This window comes from Lactuca saligna, chromosome 4, assembly GCF_052625555.1.
Source record: "Lactuca saligna cultivar CGN05327 chromosome 4, ASM5262555v1, whole genome shotgun sequence".
NCBI lineage: Eukaryota > Viridiplantae > Streptophyta > Magnoliopsida > Asterales > Asteraceae > Lactuca > Lactuca saligna.
In genome coordinates, this window is record NC_136420.1 from 70,599,175 (window position 1) to 70,610,150 (window position 10,976).

The 10,976-nt window shown below is 36.3% G+C and overlaps 1 pseudogene; it reads right to left on the reverse strand.

Annotated features, from left to right (window-relative positions):
* Positions 1–3,507: 3,507 nt before the first annotated feature.
* Positions 3,508–10,213, reverse strand: LOC145039736 (uncharacterized; annotated as a pseudogene).
* Between the last annotated feature and the right edge of the window lie 763 nt (positions 10,214–10,976).

A 10,976-nucleotide genomic window follows, 5' to 3' on the forward strand; every position in this document is an offset into this window, starting at 1 on the left:
GGACTGTGATTGATCCAGGAACCGATGTCAATGAAGAAAAGGACTGCCTTGCCATGGGTTTGCTATATCAAGCCCTACCAGAAAACCTCATAATGCAGATTGGAGATCAGGATTCAGCCAAGAAATTGTGGGATGCGATTAGAGCACGTAATGTGGGCGCAGATAGAGTCAAAGAAGCGAGATTAGAAACCTTGATGTCGGAATTCGATCGCCTGAAGATGCTCGAGTCAGAAACAATCGATAACTTTGCCGGAAAGCTGTCCGGAATCGCGTCTACATCGTCGGCATTAGGAGAAACGATTGAGGAATCAAAATTAGTGATGAAATTCCTCAAATCATTACCCAGAAACTTCATTCACATCGTTGCATCTCTTGAACAGGTACTAGATTTAAAATCGGTAGGGTTTGAAGACGTAGTGGGTCGATTGAAGGCATATGAAGAAAGAATAAGGGAAGTCGATGCTGGAGAAGGACAATCGAGGGTTCTATTTGCCGAAAAATCGACCGGAGATGGAGGTGGGTCGTCGACTGGTGGGGGTAACTCATCGGGAACGAAGGGAAATTGGAAAGGATCGATTGGGTCTAATAAAGCAAATGAGTTTAATGGGACTAATGGGTCAAGTGGATCCGGATATAGTGGGTTATCCAGGTCGGGCGGATCAGGCGGGCCCAAAGGGAATAATAGGGTTTCTCAAAGCAGTCGGCCCAATAAACTGTCCAATTCTAATTCTGATTGCAAAAATTGTAATTGTTGTTGTGGGAAGAATCGGAAAAATAGGGAAAAGGATCGATCTAAGGTGATTTGTTTTCGGTGTGACAAACCGGGTCACTTTGCTTCTGAATGTCCGGAACGACTCCAAAAATTAAAAGACGGTGATTTTTCGGAACGTGACGACAGTGACGAATCCGTTTTTTAAATACGGATCGGGTTGAAGAATTCTCTAGAAGGACTTAGAGATTCAGAGGTGATTGTTGGAATCCTAAGTCGATGAGGACTTGGAGTCCAAGCAATCTAATTTATGGAAAGTTTAGTTTATGGCAAGTTGGTCATAAGTTTCCTAGTCTAATACAAGTTGGTTTGTTAAGCTATATATACCTATCTATAATCGAGTTTATGATTATGAGAACAGATTGTAAAAACATTGGTTTTGAGTGATTTTCCAATTAATCAAAGAGTTATTTTGGTTATTTGTTTTGCATTCTTGTTTTCAAAACTTTATGTTAGTATAGCTTAAACTTTGTTGCTAGGAATCAATGGAAACAAAGTAAAAACAAGAAACTTTAACTAGAACAATGGCCGGCTGTTAATTCTCAGATTACAATGTGAATTTGGCTCATGTAAGGAAACATATCGTAGTAATTTATCTAAATCTTTCGCTATAAATATCACTATCAAGAACTGATCAGGTATCCCAGTATCTTCATCTTTCTTGCAAAAGAAGGAAAGAAAACTCGATAACAACATGGCCAAGAACGCTTCCTTGTTTGTGAAGATGGCAGCAGTACTCTCACTTTTCCTGATGCTCGTTGTGTTGTCAGAAAGCAGATTCACCCTAACCGGTAAGTCATTTGGTTTCCAACTTTTTAAGTGTTATCAAAATCAGAACGTTTTCTTGTTTTAATCTGCATATTAACACATGGACGAATGTTTTGATTAATGGAATCGTGAACACACAGATGGTGTCCAGAAGGCAAAATCAGCCCTTGTGTGCAGCCAAGTTGTCGGTGCGGAAGCTGGCGATGATTGCACCATCATTAGCAAAGAGTTTGGGATGAGTTTGTCATCGTTTTTGGCGATTAACCCCAACATCAATTGTGAATCGGTCTTTGTGGGTCAATGGGTTTGTATTGATGGAAGTGCCTAATTCTTCATGCTCGAAAACTAGTGGCATGAAATATCCAAAATGTTGAAACTTTTTCCCGGCATCTCATATGATGAAGATATTTATTTTGGTTATTGTTGTTTAATTTGGTTTAAAACTTGATGGAACTAGCTGCTGATTTTCTTTTTTGGGTTATTTGAGAGTGTAATAAATGAGAGTTATAATGTGGCTGCAAAAAAAAAAAGTAGAACCCACAAAAAATAATTAGAAATACAAAAAACTAATTCCTTCGTCGCTCCTTCAATCTTCATAACGACTATAACCAAGCTGCCAACCAATAAAGCAAGCATCTTCATGGACTGAGACCATGGAAGCTCCGTTAGCACCTTAAGGCTGTCTTTATCATGAGAACCCTCAGGAATATTCAAAGACTCGGCTAATGCGTCTAGGCCCACATTCGAAGACAGACTAAGCACCTTTCTTGGATATGCTCAGTCCGGGTATAGACGCTATGACGTGAAATCCAAGAGACTCGATGTATCCTTGAATGTTCTCTTTAATTAATGGGGGCGCTTCTTTCCTTAACTTAATTAATCAGCCCCGGGGGAGAATGATGATGGAGATGTACTGTGGCCTTCTGCTGTTCATCAACTCTAACCGCATTCTTCTGCAGTTGATGATAAAGAAGAAAGAGAAAGACTTTCTGCGACAACTCCTATTACTATTGGGGTAGCTCCCGAACCTTCTTAAACTTCTTCCCCGGATTTCTTCGAGACTTCAACTTCACTTCTCAATCGTCTAAAAGAAAAGGTGGTCTGCTCGTTCAAAGTAGAAGAATATATAGAAACTCACCAATAGGGTAATGACAATGCTACTAATATCCAATATGAGTGTCAAAGCTTCTTCACGAAACTTGAACGTTCTTCTTAATGGAATTAATATAATTTGTTTTAACTTTTATTATGTAAATAATTTGACTTTGTTGGGATTCCCGTAGTGTTTAAGAAACTTTACTTGTTTCTTCAAAGACTCGTTTTCTTGCATAGCTCTTTGTCCCTATATCAATGTAGTCACTCCTTTAAGATTATGCCAAAAGGAGAAGGAAAAAATGAAAAAACAAAAAAAAAAAAAAAATCCTAAGGTGGCATTCGCTTTGTAGGAGTGTGAGACCAAGATCAAAAAGATTTGAAAACCTTTTTAGATTTTTTTTCCATGATGGGAATGAGGATTATGAAATCTTATCTCATTGACATGAACTGCAACCAAATGCATACTATACTAAACAAACTAAAAAGTCATCTTGTCATGTGTTTTCCAATAGAGAAACATGATCATTAAATAATGATATACACTAAATTTTTATGCATTAACAAACTAATTACCCGTAATTTAGGTTGTTCGATCTCTTCCATAAGGCTATATTCAAAGAATTATCTAATAACATAGGTGTAATTAAGGATATTCATGTTAATTTTATGTTACTTGTGTTTATGAAAGATCATTTGAAAACACATTATTATTATTATTATTATTATTATTATTATTATTATTATTATTATTATTATTATTATTAATAAGTTTGAAAATAGAAAGAAACACTTATTTGACTTCATGATATAACACATTCCAATTTTTGACAGCTAATATGCCATCATGAAGTTGATGCTCTAAGTGCTCAAGCTCTTTATAGGTTAATCATTTCGGCTCTTTTCCCATCATCAACCTTCAAAAAATGATGCAAATTCACACAAAGACCCTATCCAAACAAACAACACAAAAAGAGTAACTTTACCTTCTAAGTGAGGTCTATAATCCCTGGTGAAATGCTATAAACCAGAGCATCTTTGTCACCCTGTGACTCCTCATTAGCCACCACTCCAACTATACACCTTAAAGTGTCCTCCCCATCAGTTCCCAATACATGCAACAAACTTATCAACAAAACATCTTCTTCTTTTTCCACGTCATCATAACCCAACCTATCGCAACCCTCGTCCACCTTGGCGTCGTAGATGTGAAGTTCTAAGAGACCGCTTGTTTAAAAACTTCAACCATCACTGTTTAACCAGACTGTGCAGCCGGCACCGTTAAAACGGCTCCGACCGAGCTCGCACTTTCACTCAACGGGCTGCAACCACAACACAACATGATTAAATTTGTTCATAAACTCACAAAAAAAGGATATACTTTATGAAGACAAGCTCGTATGCAGTAACAACTACATCTGCCCCAACTCCTTTGAGTCTCAAATTTATCAAATATACCTAAATAAATTAAAAAAGACAAAATTGCAAAAATGGTCCCTGTGGTATGCATTTTTTTGGGGTTTTAGTCCAAACCTCGACTTTTTTGGCTTCGTGGTCCTTTTGACCATGTTTGCTTGTGATGTTGGTCCCTTGGAAAACTAAAAAGACTAAAATGCCCTTTGTGATATATTTTTTATGTTCTTCCATTTTAATTTAAAAGAAAAAGAAAATAATTAATTAATTGGGCCCACATCCCCTCTCTCTCTCTCTCTCTCTCTCTCTCTCTCTCTCTCTCTCCCCCCTGATCGTCTTCTTCATCAACACACACTGAGATTAAAAGACACACATTGAGGTAGCGACCGACGATTCCTCAAACTCCGATGCATCCTACTTTTCGGCAACAGTCAGGCCACAAACTCCTCAGGTGCGAGTCGAAGAGGTAGGTGGGTGGTGTTCTATGGTGGTTTGAGGTTCCATATGCTCTCGCTACCCCAATACAAACAACATCGACCCTCTCCAGCCTCCTCTATCGTTGCCATCTCCTATGTGGTTGTTTCTTATGTTCTCGATCTGCCATCTAATCTGTCATTGTTTGTGGTTACCAATCTAGTTTCCCCCTTGATTTTGGTGCCCCCAACTGCGGATGAAAACTCCGATCTGGTTATGACATGGTTTCTCCGTCATTGAATCGTCAGCCAACATAGGTTATGTGAGGAAGAGGGTATAGGGATTTCGGTGAAGCAAGAACAAAACACACATACATACACCCACTGTCTTCTCCAAACAATCCCAATCTTTTAAATCATGAGTCTCCTTCATCGACTTCTTAAAATCCCCATAAGGATTCTCAAATTCCAAGTATCAAACTTGTAAGATCAAGTTTAAAAAACAACCGTGCAGGCTTACCTCACATACAACTTGGAAGATTCTGATGAATTCATGAAGGATTTTGGTGAGGCTATTGTTGACAATTCTGGTGACTCCGAGGATTATTGAAACGATATGGTATTTAGGCCTCATCGAGCGTTTTCTAAGTAAGGTAATCGATTAGTAATTGCTCCGGCCCACCTCATTCATCGATCGATTCATCTTGTAAATCAGAGTCATCCTAAGGAATTTTTCTCTGTTATCGGTGTTATCAGTAAGGGGAAATGGCACCAAGGGAAGAAGATGAGGGAGCGGTGAGTAGTCAGGTTTGGAGAGAGAGAGAGAGAGAGAGAGAGAGAGAGAGAGATGTGGGCCCAAGTTAATTATTTATTTTCTTTTTTATTTAAATTAAATAAAAAAAACATAAAAAATATATCAGAAAGGACATTATAGTCATTTCAATTTTACGAGGGACCAAATTTACGTACAAACATGGTCAAAAGGACCACAAATCCAAAAAAGTTGGGGTTTGGACTAAAACCCCAAAAAAATGCATACCACATGGACCATTTTTGCAGTTTTGTCATTAAAAAAAACAAAAAATTGACATTATTTAAAAAACAATTTAATGGTGGATTGGATTATGAAATTATAAAAGATACCTTCACTATATTTTATGCTTCTCTTCCTTGTCTTGCTTTAGAGATGGCCTACAACAATAACGGAATCAGAATTTGTCAAAGGAATTACAATATGTTTGGTTCATATAATTTATTCTTTATTTTTTGTATATACACAAAATTGAACTTTTTTTTTATTTAATGCAAATTACAAAAAAGAAGAAATATTATATTTTGAGCACTTTTGCGATTTGACCGGTAATATTTTTTTTCAATTAAACCTGACAAGTTTCATATATTTTTCTAAAATAAGCGGTTTGACTTGTTATATTAGATTTTAAAGTAATTTTCAAATTTACCATTCTGACCATTGTTATTTGCAATATTAGATCAAAAAGTCAAAACAGTTAAACATGAAAAATGTGAGGTACTTTTATGGTTGATCCGAAAAAATAAAGTATAAATAGTTGAGAAATTAAATTGATTCCTACTTTTTATACCTACAAATGTTCCTACCCAATAAAATTGTGACAAGTGTCATTATTCCATATTTATTTAACTAACTCATTAAGGCTATATTAGGAATATATCAAATACAATTAAATTGAATGATGATTTGTCATAACTTTAGTGGGTAGGAATAATTGTAGGTATAAAAGATAGGAGGTAATTTAATTTCTCTAAATGGTTATTTCTCTCTTACTTTTTTCGATATGTATATAGTAAGGATATTTTGGTCTTTCAATGAAAAGGCGAGAGGGAATTGAATTCTCTCTATCCTCCCTTGGAAATAATGAAACCCATCAAACACAAAAACTGAATAATTTTATATCTGTCATTAGTTTTGAATATATAGGCTTATTAAGAGAAAAATAAAAACAAAAGGATTTATTTTTTATAACTTTTGGGCACTAGCAGTTGTTATGACAGCTGGCATGTTTCTGAATTGGAGTTCAAGAGCCTCAAACACTGTTGACTGCTCAGTCACCTACATCAGATAAATAAAAACAAAAGATTTACTTTTCTTTTTAACATAAATAACATGTATTTACGATATTTGATGAATACAGTGGAAGGAAATTATGATATTGCTCTCGGTGCCTTGTTCTCTAGCAAGGTCTTGTAAAAACCAAGTAGCACTTCCATTGTCTTCAACATCATGTTACAATTCTAAAAGCTCAAATATCAAGCTTTCATCACGTGTAGGGTCCACAAACACCTCCTGAACAAATAAATATCCAATAAAAAATAAGAAAATAATAATTAGATGCACAATTTATCAATCAATTTGGGATTAAACTGAAGTTGGAAAAAATTGTGTAATTGTAATAGCATGGAAGAAAGAAACAAACGTGATGATTAGGAACTTCACAAATATTGCTCTCATCCTATAATTGAAATTTTGAACTTTATTATAGACTGAAGAATATATATTAAACAAACAGAGACCTGAAAGGCAAATTAGATGCACAATTCATCACGTCCCCATCACTACCTTCCTCCGTTCGATTGACGACCAAATCAAAATTAGCAATGTCTGATGAAGTTGTTGTAGTGATCTTCAATTTTAGAATAATAGATGAAGATTAAGACATCTGATAGAAACTGTGATGCAAATATATATATATATATATATATATATATATATATATATATATATATATAACACCAAAATTAATTAAGACATGTGATAGATACTGTGATGCAAATAAAAAATAACACCAAAATTAATATTGTGGAATCACAATAATCGAACGTGCTGATTGTGTACTAGGTTGTGACCCCCTGCTGTTCAGGGTCAATCAAAGTCAAACAAGTCAACGAAAGTCAATTGATTAGGACATGAATTTTGGGTTTATACTTTGACTTAGGGTTTTCGGTTTAGGGCCGAAAACTTTATGATTTCGCTTTTATAGTTTTCGGTTTGGGGCTAAAAAACTCTATGATCTCAGTGACACTGTTTCGGTGGACTGGTAGCGGTTTTTGGTGTGAAAGAAAACAAGAAAAGATTTGATTTCGTGACATGAGGTTTCATCATTTCCAACACAAAATATTACCCAACATGTATCAAGGCTATTATGTAATAAATAACAGTGCAAACATCACCTCACCCCTCCCTCTTTAAATTTGGCCAAGATCATCCCCAAACCCCCACCATCTTCAAAGTTCTTCATTTCCTCTCAAGAAACAAGTCCAAATCTTCCAAGAATTTATTTCTTCATTTTGGTTCTTAGAATTTTTGGTAAGTATTCCTTTTTAATCTAGTGTTTCTACACACTTTCATGTTAGTTTCATCTCATTTACACACATTATCATGTGTTAAAACTCATAGGATAATACCATCTTCAAAGCGTTCATCAACCCTAGAGTCTAGCAAGTTAGATACCATACACCGCCGTCAGTTCATGTGGTGGTACAAAAAGAGAAGGAAACTCCTCCTTTCTATTTTTGATATTGTTAAGAGATGAGGAAATAGAAGGTGGCAATGGCGGTGTGCGGTGGTTTTCCTCAGTTCAAACAAGTGGGTTGGTATTCTGATATGATAAGCATAACCCGTAAATATGTTGTTCTTGAATTAGAACAATAGGTTAACCCATAAACCCTTAATCTGAATTTCAGAGTCGAAATTATGCTCCCTCACTGGCGATGCTCCTCACCACCGCAGCCTCTTGACACTGATGACAAGTTTGTATTTCGATTTTATAAGCCATCTTTACGAAAACCACCACAAACCTGGCATATCCACCTCGTTCATACGAAGGGAGCAACGGAGCAGCGAAGAGAGAATGCAATGTTTTGTGCATGTCAAGCGGGATAGTTATTATTGCGAAAGAAACATTATGGGAGGAAGAGGGCGGCAAGGTGGGAATCTATGCGGATGAGAATGGAAGAGAAGAAGGAGACAATGAAAGCATTGTGGCATGAAAATGAAAAAACAACTTCCGTGGCAAAACAAGAAAGAGAAAAAACTTTATAGAAGAAGGAGAAAAGAAAAGCATTGTGGCATGAAAATGAAAAAAAACGTCCGTGGAAAAACAGGAAATAGAAAAAACTTTAAGGCAGATGAGCATTTTAAGAATTGATAGTATATATAATATCATATATCATTTTAAACAAGAGTTAGTATTTGTTGTTGAGTTAATGCTTGAGTTTGAGTTTTGATGGCTTATAAAAAACATAAAGGCAACATGCTTATGATCACCTCGTACTCTCGTAGCCATCTTTGCATTGGTGGCCAAGTTTGATGAATCCATGAATCGATGATTAATTTTTCTCAATGGTACTCATGAAAAAAAACATTTTAAATGTGTTTTAGAGTACTTATCTAGAATATTTATATGCAAAATATATTAAGGATACTTTGTCATTGGTGCTACTCTTAGGATTAAGTTGATTCGAAGCTTAACTTGTTTAATAAGAGGCACTCCTAGGAGATCTTCTGGGAATACATCAGGATAGTTGCACATTGTCTTTGATCTCTTTTTCTTTGTTCTTTTTATCTGCAACATGTTCTAGGAAAGCGTAGTATTTCTTGTGTAGACATTTCTTAGCCTTCATGTAAGATATGATCTAGAGGTTTTTCCTTGATTTGTCTCCATAAATGACTTGGGTTTCATTCTTGCGTAAAGGTAGTCGTATGGCCTTCTCACATCACATGGTTTTAGCATGATGAAGGGATAACCAATCCATGTCGATTATATTGTCAAACCTTCTGATGGTCATAAGATTACCAATTCATGGGTTTGCTGCAAGTGTCAGACAACTGCATACTTAGTGCAGTGGCTCTTTTTACTTTAGATGTTGCAGATAATTTCCTTACACGCACCTCTGTGGTGGTTGTTGAATTTGCTACATTTTGTGTTCTTCCATGCTTATTGTTTATGCGGAGTGGGTGTTGTTGTGGTTAGTGCATATGTCACTAATGTCTCCTACTTCTTTTGTCCCATCCCCAGGCGACGATGGAAATGCTGGGAGGTACAACGTCAATGAATATCATCGTTAACAATATATAAACAACATAATATCTGTCATAGAGGTCTTTTGTTGGGTCAACTTGCTCTCTATTCTCCTCGCACTCCACGCCACATGGGTGGTCGTGTTCTTGTTAATGTTTCTATCACCTGACATCACGCTTATTTGTTTCTCCAATTTTTAGGTGCTCTCCAATAGTTGGGCTAAGGATCTTGTATTATCAGTGGGTGGAGGGCGCGTTGCCGAGCCCTGTCCAATCTCATATCAGATGGTATTTCTTTCAACAAAGATTTTGTCCTCAGCTACAACAGTGATCCAGGCAGGGTCTCTTTGGTACCTCTTCATGTCCACGGGTAAGCAATATCAGGGCTTCTAAACTCCCCAAAGATATGGGTAGTCTTTCCTTCCGTCTGGCGTGTCTTCCCCATCTTCCTAAGGATGCTTATGTAAGGACTTGGGGTGAATGTAGAGCTGGGATAACTACCACAACTTCCATAGGCTCACTATCCTCAGTTACCTCCTCACTCTCATCAGAATCATGTTCTTCTTTAGGTTCTGCTTCTAACTCGTTGTCCTCAGACGAGTCCTCCATTGTTTGTTCTTCTGCTGAGGGGTCCTCCATTGGCTCTTCCTCTCCCACGGGATCCTCCACTGGCTCTTTTATGGAAATGGGCATAGGGGCCATGTCCTCTAAGGTGATCAACTAGTATTAGGTCTCGTGATTAAGGTAATAATGGTCTCATGTAAGCAAGGGTGGGGAACATGGAAGTCCTCCAAGGTTCAACCAACATTCGATATATATATATATATATATATATATATATATATATATATATATATATATATATATATATATATATATATAAAAGAAAATTTAGTTAGTATTTCGTTTTATTATAATATATATAAATAACACATCAAATATACATAGTAAAATTTCAAGCTATGTGCCTTATTAACTATGATTTATCTTTTCATTATACCCACATATTTGACTATCAACTACTTCTCTTAAGTCAGGTAGTTTATATGGCCTATCCAAAATAAAACTTAGGAGCGCATCTAGGTTTAGTTGTGCTACGACTGTTAGGAAGAAAAGAAGATAACAAGCTAAACTATAAGCGCACAAGACACATTATTTACGTGGTTCTATCAAGGTGACCTATGTCCACATGAAGGAGGGGAGTATTCTTTATTTCAGACCTCTCAAATAGAGGTTACCAGTACAATTACATAGAGATTTTCCTATCACTCGAGAATTCATGATACAAAACACTACAAATGACTATGCATGCATCCCTATTTATACTTGAGGGATCAGACCTAAAACCTTAATGGGCCAAGCCCATTAACCCATAGGCCCATGAATGGTGACAACAAATCATATTTAGCCATGCAACATATTCTGGAACATTCTTTAATGTTATACAACCTGTGAGCATTAGCAA